The sequence below is a fragment of the Dermacentor silvarum genome, chromosome 2 (assembly GCF_013339745.2).
Source record: "Dermacentor silvarum isolate Dsil-2018 chromosome 2, BIME_Dsil_1.4, whole genome shotgun sequence".
Lineage (NCBI taxonomy): Eukaryota > Metazoa > Arthropoda > Arachnida > Ixodida > Ixodidae > Dermacentor > Dermacentor silvarum.
In genome coordinates, this window is record NC_051155.1 from 251,307,647 (window position 1) to 251,323,916 (window position 16,270).

At 50.5% G+C, this 16,270-nt stretch overlaps 1 protein-coding gene across 3 annotated transcripts in view; it reads left to right on the forward strand.

The window, feature by feature from the left end:
• The window catches only part of LOC119443145 (band 4.1-like protein 4), a 132,835-nt gene that overhangs the window by 54,804 nt on the left and 61,761 nt on the right, over window positions 1–16,270 (forward strand). The gene's annotated exons all lie outside the window — the stretch shown is intronic.

Consider the following 16,270-nt stretch of genomic DNA (forward strand, 5'->3'; position numbering starts at 1 on the left):
GCTGTATGTTCGAGTAGAAGCGCGCGATGGACGCACGCTTTCACGAAGTGCGAACGCACGGCGGAGAGCAAACGTGACGTCTTCAGTCGTGCGAAAGGCCGTGGGGGGATGGGAGGGAGGGAGGGGAGGCGACGTTTAGCTGCGGCACCAAATGCGTATCTTGCGACCGGGAACAAGGGGAACTGGCGACTCCCACGCGAAAGGAGGAAAGCAGGAAGGCAACGTGGGAGGAAGGGGGTGCGGCTTCTACTCTGCCAGCAACTACGTACTTGTACTTCGTGCGACTGTGGGCTGTCGCACGCACCGTATCTTGATAACGATCTTCGCACGGCTTTGACGTTTGTTTGCGCTGTGCTTTCGCCGCTCAATTTCCGTTGAAGCGATAAACCGCACGAACCTTCGCTCGCTGCTGCTACCGCGCTTGCCCACGCCAGCGTTCTGACAGTAGCCTGCGGTCATCGAGTGTGATCTATTCATGTTTGCTCTGCGCGCTGACACCGTGCTTGCTAATTCAGTTAGTGAGAGAATGTGTCCAAGTTTAAGCAGCCCATAAAACTACTATCTTTACTCCGTATAGCTCTCTACTAATTTGCTATCACAATTGATGCCTCGCCTTTCGGGCGAAACTGCGACATTTTTTTTCCATAGGCATCGATGAAAGATACGTTGTACATACTGGCGGTGTCACAGACAAATTTAGAGAGAATGTAGAAGGAAAGCTGAGCATCCTGGGTAGCACAAGGCTGGCTGAAATCCGCAACGTCACGCTAACGGTACGACGTTTCTAGAGCAAAGTCTGCAGTAACAAAACGTGAACACTATAGCCGTCCCCCACTCATGCACGGGCTGTCAGTTTTCCAGCGTTGCTCCACGACTCCCTGCGAAAGGAAGCTCGACTGATTTTGCCTCAGTGAGCTATTTAGAGCAAGAAACTGGAGTCGGATGCAGAAGGCAGGACACACACAAACGCTTCACTTCAAGTTGCTCTATGCTTTTGCCTTTCTCTGTTGACTATGTAGGACAGATATCTGCTCTTTTCGAAGGCGTGCATTCAGTGACTCGCTCACACTTGCGCCCGCGAGCTCTGCCTCGTAGTACCCTTTGCGAATGTCGCCCGCGACAGCGTCGTTTCCGCCGGTGTAGGCCTCCTCCTCCTCCTTCGAGAAGGAAACCTTGCAGGCGTGCATGCCAAGGGCAGTCGCGCGCATCGCTGCCCCGAGTGTGTAATCCTCCAGGCGCGACTGATGCCCACTTCCCAGCGGACGCCCCCATTTGCTCTCTATTCTCTTGGAGCGTGACGCTGTGCTCTCTTCGCTGACGGTTACCTCACGGGATGAAAGGCGCGCTGTTGCCTCTATCGGTTTGCCATGAGCAAGAACAGAGGTTAATGGACATTTTTTTTTGTTCCTCCTGTTCTCTTCTTGCCCAATTGGGCAAGCGCTCATCGGTTTCGTTTCTTTGGAGAAACTGGGAATTGTGTCGGTGTGTGTGCGGCTAGTGGGACGAACGAGCACAAGCATCAGAAGTAGGGCTGGTGATCACGATAGCATGCAGTATAACAGAAGGCAAAGTGCTGTGAAGTAACATGCATGGGCAATGCGCACGCAAGTGGTTTTGTGGAACCTGTCGGCATGCAGAATATATGACGATTTTTCTCCTTGGTCCCAGCCTTGTGCATGCGCGTGCGTGCGTGTGTGAAAGAGAGAGATCAAGAAAGAAGAGGTTGGGAAGTAAATTCCTTTCCATTCCATTCCATATGAATAAACTCCATCCAAAAATTTTCAGATGTGATCGTTATTATACTCCGATAAATGTTTTCCTTCAATCACCCGATTTTTGGCCAATAGTGGGTACGAGCCACTCTTGATGGCAAGCAAGCAAATGACGAAAAGAGGGCGGCAGGACACGGATTCAGCAGCCCCTCGAATCTATCGTTTCCTGCAGCTGTTTCGACGCAAAAAACTCATCTGCTGAAACGCTCGCGTTAACCGCGAGGCAAAAAGAGCGGTTTCGCCTTGCGCCCGCTGGTGTGCAGTCGTGAGATATGCCTCCCGATACGGAAGCGTCAAAAACGGCGTTCGCACGGCCCACAGGGCACGGCACAAAGGCGAGCGACCCGGAATTCGCGCCACGATGCGCTGCCCGGCGGTCAATGCGCGGGCTTCCGGTTGCGTACGCCGGGGAGCAGTGGTCCCTCCTCAGACTCGCGCGTCCACCCCCTTCTTTCTCGCGGCCTCTCGTTCCGATCTTCGTCTCCCTCTCTCTCTCTCGCACAAAATGCTGTCATGAAAGTCTTCCAGGAACAATGGCAAGCGACGGCTTTCCTGAGCGGCCGCCTCGCTCTGTGTTTATGCTGTGCTAACGCAAACAAGAAAGCCATGCGCGCGCGAAGGCCGCGGTTTGGTCAACATATTCGGCGCCGATCGCGGAGGCCGAGTGGCGAAACCTGCCGGTTCGCGGGCTGCTCCGTTCGCGATTCCAACCTTGCTTGTGATGGGAGCAGCGTCGTCAGTCGGCGCCATGGTCGGCGCCACCGTGGTCTGCGATGAGACGCTCATGGTGAGGGCGGCGTGGCATGCATTCGGAAACTGGCGCGCTGCCCTCCAGACATATATTGCGAGTATGGGTGTGTTCCAATACTCGCCTTAGACGGCTAAATAGACAGCTAAGTGGACGGCGGCGATCTTAGGTCTCGTTCCAATTCTCACGAAGATGTCAAAGTAGACAGCATCGCGAAGGCAGCATCGAAGTCAAGAACGATGCAACCTGCAGGCTGCTTTCCTGTCTAAACAAGATGGCGACTGAGCAGGACGCTTAGAAACTCGACGGGAGGGTTGTCTGCGCACACAAAAACGTAGACACGCTTTTCTATACCCTTAATGTAAGTCACATCATGTTTTTCATAGGTTCGCAGGCGAAAGTACTTAAAAAAAAATGTCGCAGTTTCGTCCGAAAGGCGAAGCATCAATTGCGATAGCAAATTGGTAGAGAGCTATTCGGAGTATGGATAGTAGAGTAGTTTTATCGGCCGCATAAACTTGGACACATTCGCTTTCTAACTGAATTGACAAGCGTGGTGTCATCGCGCACAAGCAAACATGAATAGATCACACTGAATGACCGCAGACAACAACTGTCAAAGCGCTGGCAGCAAACGTAGCCGCTGCAGCGGGCGAAGAATCGTGCGGTCTATCGCTTCAACGGAAACTGAGTGGCGAATGCACAGCGCATACAAAGGTCAAAGCCGCGTGGAGATAAGAGACGGTGCGGGCGACGGCCACTACAGCCAGTGCAAGCGTATTTGTTGGCAGAGTAGAAGCTGCTTCCCCCCCCCCCCCTCCCTCCCGCGCTGCCTCCCCGCTTTTTTTTTTCTTTCGCGTGGGAGATTGCGCTGCCAGTTCCCCTTGCGCTGGGTTGCAAGATAAGCATTTGGTGCCGTAGCACAGCGTCGCCCCGCCTCCTCCCCCCCCCCACCCCCCCCCGTACCCCCACGGCCTTTCGCGCGACAATCGCGTTTGCTTTCCGCCGTGCGTTGGCTCTCCGATTTAGCGCGCGTCCCCTGCGCGCTTTCACTCGCGCATACGGCGCGCGGCGACGATTTTATCGCCCTTGGAATCTATACGGAACCTCACGGCGACGGCGACGCCGACGGCAGAAATCCGGTTGAAGTGTCCATATAATTGCTATCGCAATAATACAGAACTAATGTGTGTTTTTCTCAACATGTTTTTGTCGCCGCGAGGTGGCGTCACGTCGCAGAAGCGTCTTCCAGACGGCTCGAAACGCGTTCCATTACTTGTCCTCGAAGCTGTCTTGGCTGTCTTCGTAGACGTCAAAGTAGACTGTCTACGATGATGGAAAATTGAAACACAGCCTATATCTCTCTTTTCTCTTTTCGTACAATGCCTGATGGGGGATCCAGCTTGTTGGCGTCCATAATATTGTTTACATTAACATTCATGGCATGACTTGCATATACAGGCTATTTCAGCGAACACTTTCAAAATTTATTTAAGGTTGCCTGTGGCAGATAGCCCAATTCTAGTTAATGAGCTGGTCTACTCGAAGAGGCGGACATTATTAAAAAGATTGAAATGCATAATCGACTAATTAAAAAAATTCACTAAGTAAGTTTTTAACTAATTGCCTGATGGCCCATATTGAAATTAACAAATTGTAGCGGTGGAGTTCGCAAGGCGGATCCACTTGGAATTAATTCTCATGATGGCACCAGTTTCGAGGTATTAATACTCGAACTTTCCGGAGAAATGCATTGGCGTTCCATTTAATATTGTGCTTCAATGCATAAAGCGACGTTTTGTTAAGAAACTAACTGGAACGCCAATGCGTTTCTCCGCAAATTTCGGGAATTAATATCTCGAAACTGGTGTCATCCCGAGAATTCGTTCCAAGTCTATCCGCCTTGTGAATTCCACGGCTACAATTTGTAAATTGCAATATGGGCCATCAGGTAATGAGTTAAAAACTTAATTTGTGAATTTTTGTTATTTATTTTATTAGTCGATTATGCATTTCAATTTTTTGTGGAAGTAATGTCCGCCTCTTCGAGTAGACCAGCTCACGAACTAGAGTTGTGCTATCTGCCACAGGCAACCATTAAGAATTTTTGAAAGTGTTCACTGAAACACCCTGTATAGTGTCTGGGTATCCGTTAACTCTGTCTATACTATTATCATGCGCGGGTGCAGGGGGTTCATGTTGCCAATGTGAAATTTGTTTAGTGGGTACAGACCCCGTCAAGCCTGTTTTGTGCTTTTTTTTTCTGTGCTCCTGATAACTGTATTTTTAGGCACTGTTGTCCAATAAACTTTGACTTTGAATGTCAGGGCGTCCTGACCCCCCCCCCCCCCCCCCCCCCCCGCGCGCTGTCTAACTCACAATTTACTTCGATCTCCTCAGACCTATACAGAGAGCAGCGTGAACTGACACTCGTGATAAGCGAGATTAGTTTTACCCTATTGGAGGTCTTCGGTGAATGTATCTCGTCGGGAGGGAAGGAATGAGATATGCAGGAATGGGGCAAGACTGTTGCTGTGTGTACGTATGGGCCGCGCGAGAGTTGCACACGATCTGCGTGCTTATATACGCGTGTGCGTGCGGACTGCCGAGGCTTGCAGATTGGCGCAGACTCGATCCGACTCGACGGTCGTGGTGCTTATTTGAGGCTCGAGCTGATTCGCTGGTTCGGTGTGGTTCGAAGGAATGGAGTGATATAGGGGCAAGAGAGAAGGGCGACACGTCGAGAGAAGCCCACGCCCAGTGGGGTGTTCTCCACATGGTCGGTAATTCCGCCTTCGCCCTGTCAAAAGGGAAAACTCTGAGCGGCCGATAGCCTCGCGAGAACAAATCCGTTGCTGCGCGCTGTCTTTCGGTCCTACTTGCGGGCCCATTGAAAACACCGAACTGCTACACGGAGGTCGCCTCGCTGTTCACGCATTTGCGAAATGCTGAATGTGACTTTGTGAAGGTTCTTTCACGCGGTAACGTAATTTGCGAGTATTTACGGTGGTGCGTTTGTTTCACACCGTGAGATCGACTAAAGGGCTTCGCAAGATCGCCGGACGAAATACTTGCCCCGATTGGCTGACCCCCGAAGCAGTATATAATATAACAACATTAAATGGGTCCTGTTGGTATTTAGGCGAAGATATCGCCCGGAATGTAAAAGACGCATCGCCGCAAATACACACGTATACGCAATTGGAAATGTTTAGAAGTCCAAGAGTCCGGGGACGCCGTAGTTTTTACAGCGAAGCTGTATGTGGCTAGCCGATTCGTCCGTCTGTCTCCTGTACGCCGAAATCTATCATCAGCAATGGCTCGAGCGTCGTCGTCTTCTTCCACAGCTGGCTCGTTGGCGCGTGCCACTGTTCCCGCGTTCGTTGTCGTCTTCCACAATGGCTCCGTTGCTGCTCATCATTCCAGCGCAGAATTTCACTTCTGTCGTCGTAATGGGGAGGCCGCGTTTACGGGGGTATGAGCCATTGCTTAAGGGGATGTGAGCCATTCATTGTCTCACCGTAACGGTCAGATTTAATTTTGAAGCAATTTAACTTTGAAGAATCGCAAGCGGCAATATGCGACAACGGCGGACTGCGGGCATATACCGTCAGTGACGTCGTTCTCTCCGTCGCAGCCGAACGTGTGTGTAACCTCATTAAGAAACACAAAGACGTAACCAATAATTGAGAAATACTTTAATGAACCGTCGGGATTAAACCAGTGATAAACACCGGGGCCGCACGTTTCATCGTCGCTGGTTAACCATCTGTACGGAGTGCTTGGGCGTTGATTTCTTGCTTAGAATCTTGATGGGTTGGGAAATGTGCTGCGTTTCCTTCAGCTAGTTATTTTTTATCTTTCGTACGGGAAGATTTCTATACTGATTTGCCATGCATACACCGGTATCGGCTCGGCCTGCGTGCACCATCCGAAATGTGCAAAAGTTTAACTCCGTCGCGAAAGCCGCATCAAAGTGATGTTCAAAGAAGAAAGAGAGCAAGCGGGAAGAAAGCTTACAAACAAAATGTAGAACATTTTAAAGCAGCTCGAGAAAGAGGTAGAAAAAATTCAGAGCCCTTCCCCTGTCGAGGAAATGGGGGTAAGCGAAGCTTGTGGCAAGACGACGCGTTCCGCTTCATTCGCCCCAAACTCAGGGTAGGTGGCTCTTCGCTGACGTTTGGCCTCAACATCGCGCTGCCCGCAACTCGGGGTTTAGCCTGGGCTTCGGAAGCCCTCACGCTAGAATCGGCACGTCGACGACGAGCCCTTTCCCGAGTGAGTTCGCGGCGCCGTTGCTCAAATGCAGCCGGCTCCTCGGCGGAATGCACCACGGTAGCCTTCCATCCGGTCGCCGAAACTGATCTGAGGCGAGGGAAACCCGGCGGAGCGCGCGCCCCCTTGTAAGGTCGTTGTTAAGGTTCGCCTTGATTGAGACATGTGTGCATCCTTTTTGTTTAGTTGGAATGCGTGGTCACTCGTCTTCTCTGGGGTCTCTGTGTGTTTGTGTATTTGTTGCCTTGTAATGTTGTGCACCTTGCTCGCACCCGAGTCGCTTCCCGAGGACGCCTGCAAAGCGGCGGTGGCCGGACGGGGTTCCGCGATAAAGGCTGCGGCAGGGGTTCTCGCGCACTTGGTCTTGCGAGCACCATAAATCGCACGGCGCGCCGCTAGCGGCATCTGGAGAAAGGAGTGTTTGGGGAGCGTTTTGGTCGGGGGCGAGGCGGCGCGGGCAGCTCGGTAGGTTCGAGTGGCGCCCACCGCCGGTGTGACTTATGCAGCCCGGACACATGGTCCTGAGGCTGGGGGTGAGAATGTGCGCGGCTGAGCAGGCAGCGTAGCCTGAGACTTGAAAGACAACGGACCGATCTCCCAAGTGCCCGATCGGGGCGACGGACTGCCCGAGGCCTTCGCTCATGCGCATTCATTAATGTGTACTCGCTTTTCTTGTTTACTATATACTCGCAGTGTAACCTCTGTCTGTCCGCAATTAAATTCGGTTCTATTATTTGGATAACAATTATATGGACACTCAAAGCGGATTTCTGCCGTCGCCGTCGCCGTGAGGTTCCGTATGACGTCCAACGGCGATGAAGTCGCCGCGCGCCGTATGCTGATGTGCGAGTGAAAGCGCGCGAGGGACGCGCGCTTTCACGGAGAGCGAACGCACAGCGGAGAGCAAACGCGCGTTCTGCGCCGTGCTCCCTGAAGGGCTGCAGAAGTAGGCGTCTCTTTCCTCCTTTACAATCACCATATATATATATAAAGCAAACGCGACTTCTTCCGCCGCGCGAAAGGCCGTGGGGGGACGGGAGGGAGGGAGGGGAGGCGATGTTTAGCTGTGGTACCAAATGCGTATTTATATAAAAACGTTGCGAGGCGAGAAGGTGGTAAGGACTTCCGACGCTGCTCGACGAGTGTCCCGTTCTGATCTCGTCGAAAACCTCCCGAGCCGCCCTAGAGGTACCCGCAACAAGTCACCAACGCGGCGCGCGTTCGGTGCGAACGCGGGCAAAACGCCGACGGCGTCGACAACAGTTGTGCGCGTTGCTGGTGCTGCTGCATGTCCAAGTTTATAAAGCTGATAAAACTACTATCCTTACACCCTATAGCCCTCTATGAATTTGCTATCGCAATTGATGCTTCGCCTTTCGGGTGAAAATGCGACATTTTAACGCGATAGCGTTAAGGGCCCCGTGTCGCCGAAAATCCGGCGTCGGTGTCGGCTTTGGCGCCCGCGGCCGAGAAAATCATCCCCAACCACGCAGGCCCTCCTAATATATTTAGGTATGCGCGCGCGCCACACCATTCTATCATCAATGTTGCTCATACCTTGTCTTGCATTCTTGGCAAAGATTTTCCTCGGAATTTTGAGAATAACAATCCACAAACAAATGTCAAAACAAACAAAACACCCACAGCGCATGCCTTTTATGTTAAAACTTCTCAGACTGAAATATTAAAAGTACGAAAGAAAAACGTAAACCTGAAAATTGTGCAATTTTTTTTTGGCGCGGCTGTGCAATATCTCCGGGATCGCCCTACGCAAGAGGCCGCGTTTCTACCAGAAAGCTCGCCTTCGTGCATAGAGTTCGCCGCCAGTGTTTCCCGGTAACCATTACTGTTGCTTCAGCTGCAGTTGTCGGGAAGCGTGAGAAGCAGTCAGGGATCTTTTAATGTTATGGCGTTCTTAAAAGCGAAGCTTAAGCGTCCTCCCATTTTTTTTATTGACATCCACGATTTTGAGTCCGTGAATATATATATATATATATATATATATATATATATATATATATATATACCGAAGCTCGAGAACAGTGCAACAGCTTAAGAAAAGCTGACAACGACTACGAAGACAAACTAAAACACCAAGGAAGAAGAGCCCGGCGGTGGACGAAAGAAGAAAACTTATCCCCTTTCCTTCCCTTTCCCTCCCCGCGACACACCCAACGACCCTGATTGGTCGCGCGCGTCACGTACCCGCATATCCAATGCGGGTATGAGCCATAGTAGTTTTCGCGTTACATCGCCGGCGCAGGCTAGCGTATACAAGCTTCGTTTGAAAAAAAGGGAACGGAAGACAAGGAGGTTAGCCAGTGTACTGGCTGGCTACCCTGTGCTGGGGAAAGGGATAAAGTGAAAAAATGTGATAGAAGAAACAAATAAAAAAATAAAGTGAGAGAAATTCACACAACAACGCGATGATACGCGCTACAATGTTCAAAGTTGGTCGCACAATTTACAAGCCCTCAAGAACTTGAGCAGAGCACCTGGACTCCTAGAACGTTTTTCCTCTGTCAAGGGGCGATCGAAATAATCTCCATTTGTCATCTAAGAAGCTTGCTTAAAGAGAGACACTAAAGAGAGACACTAAGATGAGCTGTATTAGTAAATCACACTTGTTGTCCGAAACACCCGCTCTCGATCACCGCGAGAAACACGCAAACAACGCAAACACGAAAGGCGACGCCGCATTGAAGTTCCTGCACCAGCTCATGGATTTCTATGGTCCTTTCTATGGCCAAGTTTTATTAGTAAAAATTAACTGCATTATCTTCTGAAGGAGCCAATGTTTCAGAACTTTTACTGAGCCGATTACGATTACATACTTTGAAATTCGTGACCTCACTCTGATGGTGTGGGGTCTCGGCTCGACCTTAAAAAAAAAAAAAAAAAGAAGCATCGACTTTGATTTTCTCTTTTAATAATCAACTTATTATCGCGACAATAACGAGAATAGAGTTTTGAAATAATACTTTACCAGTCAAAACTGATTTAGTGTTCCTATTCAAATTTTTTTATTATTATTTAACGTATACGTCGCAGTTATAGCTGCGCAGACGTTGCAGTGGAGGACTGCGGATTAATTTCGACCTCCCGGGAATTTCAGTCACCCACCGTAATCTCAATACACGAGTGACTGTGCGTTCTGCCCGCACCGAGATTCGGCACTCGCGGCAGAACACCGCACCATCACTGCCGAGCCACGGCTACGACTATACATGTTTGCGAGTTTACGAAAACATTCGCGCTCATTTGCGTGATATGTAGAGTATGTACGCTGCTTTCACTCGATGTCCCCGCTTGGTCAAACCGCAGTGCATGGTCAGCGGCCATCCTCGCAGAAGAAAGCAGAAAAAGGCTGAGGAGGAGGAGGAGGAGGAGGAGGAGGAGGATCCATGGCGGCACGTAACGCGGTGGAATGCCGCTCAGCTGAGGCTCTTCCTCGTCTGTCGCATGGCGCTTTAATGTGAGCAGCCTCGTTGTCCGCCTCCTCCCCCCCTTCCCCCTTTCTCGTTTCCTTCTTCATCTTGGTATAGCGCAGGAAATGGCCGAGGTATAGCACGAACAGTGGCAGCAGCGGTTCATTGCGTCCGCGGAGTGAAAAGTTCGCGAACGACTGTGGAGGAAGAACGAAACAAACAAACAAGGAAAGAAAGAAAGGCCACGGGCGGCAGACGATCGGGCACACGCGGTTGCGGTCGGCGAAAACCCGGAAAAAGGCGGCTACGCGAGGAGGAGAGAGGATCGTCGGTCCGAGGGAGCCCGCATGCAGCAGCATGGACACGCAAACCGCCGCAGTCGTTCGACCCCGCTGCGGGTGCCCGAAGGAGTGTCCGCGCGTGCGGCGTCCCGGGGTGCCCGACGGCCTGGGCCCGTTTCGCACGCCGACTGTGCATGCGTTGAAGAGAAACGGCCCGCCCGAATTTCGCCTGTACAGTCCAGCTGGTATGCGGCCGCCGCTCGGGTAAACGGGCGCGGTTGCTTCGAACGGCTTCGGATGCTTTTCCTTGGGGGTAGTATAGTAATTATCCCCTCGGAGGGGTTGGCCTGAAGCGAAGGGAGTGTTCCTGCTACTTGCGAGGCGCGTTCGGGAGCATCTCGAACGGAGCCAACCTCGATCATCGACTCTCGGTTTTATATGTTCGAGCATGTCTTTGAGCCGGCCCTAATTCTGTGTACGCTACAGTTTCGTAGACGTTCCTTGGCCTCCGGGCTGAAGTAGCTTGGTTGGTATTTCGTCGGAGTAATTTTTCAGAGGCCTTTCTTTTTAAATAAGGGTTCTCTTTCTTATACGAAATGGTATTGAGTTAGGACTTTCTTCCTTTGTTTTTTTTTTTTGTTTTTTTTTTTAGCGCCGACCTACAATATTCTATATTATATGTACTTATTCTACTGGCAATGTTTGGATAGCGAATTTTCCGAATCGAATCGAATAAGAATATTCGAGAGAAACCAGGCCTCGAACATTGAATCGAGTGAACATTTTCAGGTGTTAAACAAAGTGAAATATAAGGGTTGCGTGGAGTCCGTTTAGTGAAAGAGAAAAAGACGTTACATTACTTTACGTGTAATGTCGTTCACAACTGCCCTACCGGTCAACTGAGGAGCTTGCAAATAAGAAAAAACCGCAAGGTGATCTGATATGCACGGTGACAGTGAGGAAACACAGGAACAGTGGGTCGCCACATGTTGAAGGAGCAAGAAGTTTAACGCTACAGAATCGCACATTATTTTAATGGGATGCCAAGATGTTGATATTGTCCACATAATCAGTTACATTCTCTGAATTAAAAAAAAAGAAAGATCGTATGCCGCCTAAAGATGAGGCATCCTGATTTGTCAATAGGAATTATTGAGCAGAAGTGAGCTATTATCCGTGCTTTGAACAAGTGGCGCCTCTCCGCGGCAACCGCGGCGTGCCCGGCGGCAGCAGAGCCATTATATAGGAACAGTCGTCACAATTGCATCTGGCTTTCTTCCTATAGACATGCAAAAAGCTTTTATTATCCATTATATTCGAATGGAAACGAGTATTCGACTACTTCGAATAGTGAATTCACGAGTGGAATAGAGGAGACTTATTAAATTCTTATAATAAATTTCGAATATTTGCACATCCGCACGCTATACCGCTTCCGTGCACCGGCTCCTCGCAAAATAACTCGTTCGCTGTTTCTCATGGCCGGTGGACAGACCTTCCTTGCAGACATGGTTTGGTCGACAGCTCTCTCTCTCTCTCTCTCTTTTTCCCCTCCATGTAAAACGTGGTTCACGCCACCAGTGAGCAATGCGCGCTTGGAAAATCACAAACGGATATTTGACACACCTTTTACGATAACTGGCTTCACTCGCATAACTATCTATACTGTATGTGTTCTAGGCCAGGTCTTGAGTGATTGTTCATTGTAATGAGCATCAACCTGCCGGCTCCCGTCCTGTGTCGCTCGCATCAGCGTCAAGAGTATTGACGCGTGACTTGATGCACATCATGTATATGAAAAGTGTACAATCGTTGCATTCTACCGGCGCTAATATGGGGCAGAAACTTGGAGGTTAACAAAGAAGCTCGATAACAAGTTAAGGACCGCACAAAGAGCGATAGAACGAAAAATGCTAGGCCTAACGTTAAAAGACAGGAAGAGAGCGCTGTGGATCAGAGAGCAAACGGGGATAGCCGATATTGTAATGGGTATTAAGAGAAAAAATTGGAGCTGGGCAGGCCATGTGCTGCAACCGGTGGATCATTAGGGTTAAAGAATGGGTACCAAGAGAAGGAAAGCGCAGTCGAGGACGGCAGAAAACTAGGTGGGGTGATGAAGGTAGGAAATTTGCAGGCGCAAGTTTGAATCAGCTAGCGCAAGACAGGGGTAATTGGAGGTCACAGGGAGAAGCCTTCGTCCTGCATGCAGTGGACATAAAATATAGGCTGATGATGACGACGATGACGACGATGATGATGTATATGACTTAGAAGGCGGATTAGAAGAACGCTCCGGTCCCCCCACCCCTTGGGCCATCGCCTTACTTATTTTTCTTACATTGCATGCTGCTTGTCACATGTGTGGTACTTACGCGGAAGCAAAGTCTAACATATTGGGAATTTAACGCGGCACGCAATACGGTGTCGCTGTGGTCTAAAAAGAAAAAAGAAACGGCAAACTCAAAGTAACGGTCGACCTCTGTTGGCCAGCTCTGCTAGCATATATCAGCCAGAGCTTATATATATATATATATATATATATATATATATATATATATATATATATATATATATATATATATATAATCACCGATGGCTCGGCCACATATAGCAAGCAGAAAGCCGTCACTTCCATGCCTGGACTGATTTCGTATCAAGTAACGAAACAAGGAAACGTGTCCATTTCTCGACGCGAATAGTCGCCACGACTTGCTCAACTCGCTTTTTCTTGCGTTGTTTGTGTCGACGATTCGGCCAACACCAGAGCAACCCGTGTCCCAACGGGTGCATGTACACGATCCTTTAATCCCAGCAATTTTTCAAGCCCAGTGCCTCGTTTTTTTTTGTTTTTTTTTTTTTGTTTGTTTTTGTTTTTTTCTATTCAACCTGCGTGTAGGTGCCACGCGTCTGTCTAAAGACCCCGTGCCGAGGCTTGCGATAGTAATTCGTCGCGCGGCAGAGGGCCCTTCTCGAGACTGTTCTTTACAGCGTTCGCCCGAAGCACGCCACGCCGAGATCCTCTTGCGTCACGTGACGGTTACCGATCAATCTCGCTTACGTACACACACGAGAGGGACGGCGGCTGCGTCCTTCCTGGTGGCAAGCGAAGGGCCTCGTCTTCAATAGGGTTGCATGAGCGGGCTCGTTCAATTGCTGCTGCTCACCGGCGCGCAATATACGGCTGGCTCTCCTTTGCTTGCCAGTCTCGTTCGGTGTTTGCCTCCCATTTTCTTTTTATCTCTCGCCATTCGTTTTCCGCCAGGACGTGAGAAGTGAAAAAGGCGTGAGCGCCATGCATGCGGGCAGTCCGTGCCTGGAGCGCAACGCCGAGCGTACACGGAACGTCGAAGGCTTCGTGCGCTCGCTCCCGATGGGGAGGTCAGCTCTCTAAATTCCGACACGCACGTGTGTGTGTGTATAGTTGAGCAAATCATTGCAATTTGTCTTTCTCTCTCTCGGCCTGTTTGTTGCCGTTTGGTCTATCGTTTCTTTCTTTTCATGTTACTTCGTGCCGTGTCAGCATGCGAATGTGTTGGGCTTTTCTTCTTCTTCTCTTCTAATGACGTTCATTAAATGCAAATGCGCACGGCTTGTTTGCTTAGTAACGGCCGACGTCTGCACAGTGCGCTTTCTCCTCCCGTATGCTTCCCGCCCACGCTCGCGCCTGCGTGGTACGAAGGTTGTGGAGTTGAAAGCCAACCTTCGCTTTAGATGCCACTTTCGCTCGTCTCGAACTGCTGCGAGCGGATGCAGAATGGTCTCGAGCGAGCTGCCGCCGTCTTGACCAGTGAGGGGCACGAAATGTGCACAAAGAAGGGCGTTTACAACGCGGAGCGTGAAAGGTCGTGGCGTGAAAAAAGAAAGTGACGCCCGCTGACGTTTTGAACAACCACGCGATATTTTCGCACTGCAAAGATAAGCCAAAGCCTTGTACCGCATGGCGTGCTCTCTCTCACTGCAAGCGTGCACAGCGGCGAAGTGAGACGTTAGCGGGTTCTCACGATGCTGCGCAGAGAAACCGCGCTCAGTAATTAAGACCGCCGCTATGTGTAAGACTGCGCTGCCGTGCATTGCGGGTGGAAATGTGCCGTGTTCGAGGCTATAAATCTTTCACGCCGTCTCGGCTGGCATGGAGGGTTAAGGAGCCGCGTCAAGGTCGGCATATGGCTCGGGCAATCAATCTTTGTTTCCTTTAGAGCCGGCCGTGACCTGCAGCGCTAATCAGTATGCGGAGCTGATGGTTCTCCTTCTGTCTTTAGCATAGAAGCTAAATTAACGTAACGGTGGAAGAAGTGCGCAAATTATGTTATGTGCATGGTTGCCAAGGGGACCGCTATGCCACGAGTGTACCGTGCATATAGTATATGAGGGGCGTTCCATTACCGATGGTATTGCCGTATAAGTCATCATATAGCCAATTCTATTCTTTGCTCGGCTATAAGTTCGCTTAGTTTTTTTTTTTTTTTTTGGCTTGTAGAAGAACGCACGATATGTACCAGCCAGTTTGCGAGGAGGAAACGCGACATCAATATATTCAATTCGATGCATTGACCTCCTCCCCCGCTACGTTGGAAAAACAAATAAGAAAGCTGTCATATATCCGGAAATATGCGTAATCACGAAATTCTTGCCATCGAGTCGTCTGTAAGCGTATCGTATTTAGCGTCTCGTTCGGTTGAACAATCTCGGTAGCATTTCAGCAAGATATTAGGAATGCCACTTCGAGGAAAACTCTCGACGTCGCAGTTGCGTGTCTAGATCGGCGAGATTTGTATGCAAAGCAGCAAAAAAGGATATACCCTCGCACTACAGCCCACGTGCTTCGAAGCCCCGCCAACGGTCTTGCGAGGGAGACGGCGTCTGCGGGCCAGACGGGAGGCCTCCTCCCGTCGCTGTCTTGACCAGCGCGGCTCCGGAGACAGTTTGAGGTCGCACACGGGCATGGACCGTCTGTCACGACTCTCCCCGGCAGCCTTCGTGGTCGTCCCACGCAGGCGTTCTCTCACCGCGTCGCGCTGCTGCTGTCTCGCACGGACGAACAGCGCGCGTTTCCGGACACGCGGCTGCAGTGACCGTCGCGGCTCGTTAACGAGCCACGCTATCGATGGCTTGCCAACGTTCCTGGCACCCGTGGCGTTTGGCCCGACGGCGTCTTGGCGGCCGAGACACGTCATCGCCGCGTCTGCGCGTAGCTCGTATACATGTGTGCGCGCGTATCGTTATATGCATAAGGGCTTTTATACGTCCTCCGGTTTGGAGGGGGGGGGGGGGGGGGGCAGGGTGCCACGCCGAGTTGCGTGAAGAGTGCGATCCGCGGGGCTCGCAAAGCTCGTGCGAAACCGCCCAACTCACCATGCGGCCATACTTGATGCTGATGCTGGCTTCAGTTGTGACTTAATGAACTCGCCTGATCAGTAACTCTGTTTTCTACGCGGTACAGTGACGTCATTGCTGTCTCCGTGCTTTTGGCAAATCAGAACTGACATTACCAGCAATGAGAGTCAACATAAATAACCGTTCGTGGTGTGCGGTTGTATAAAGGTTCCTTGATGTGACTAATACAGGTCAGTGTAGGGATCAACAATGGTCGAGCAAGTGATGTCTCTGGAGCCAACGTTTTGACTTGTATTCGACTCGATGAATTAAGTCAAATCCCCTTGCTGAAACATTGTCTCTAGACACATCACTTGTTCAATCACTTGCGATCACTTGAAGTCTCCGCCTTCCTGTGAACCTTGGTTTTACGGGTCAGTAATCACTCAATAA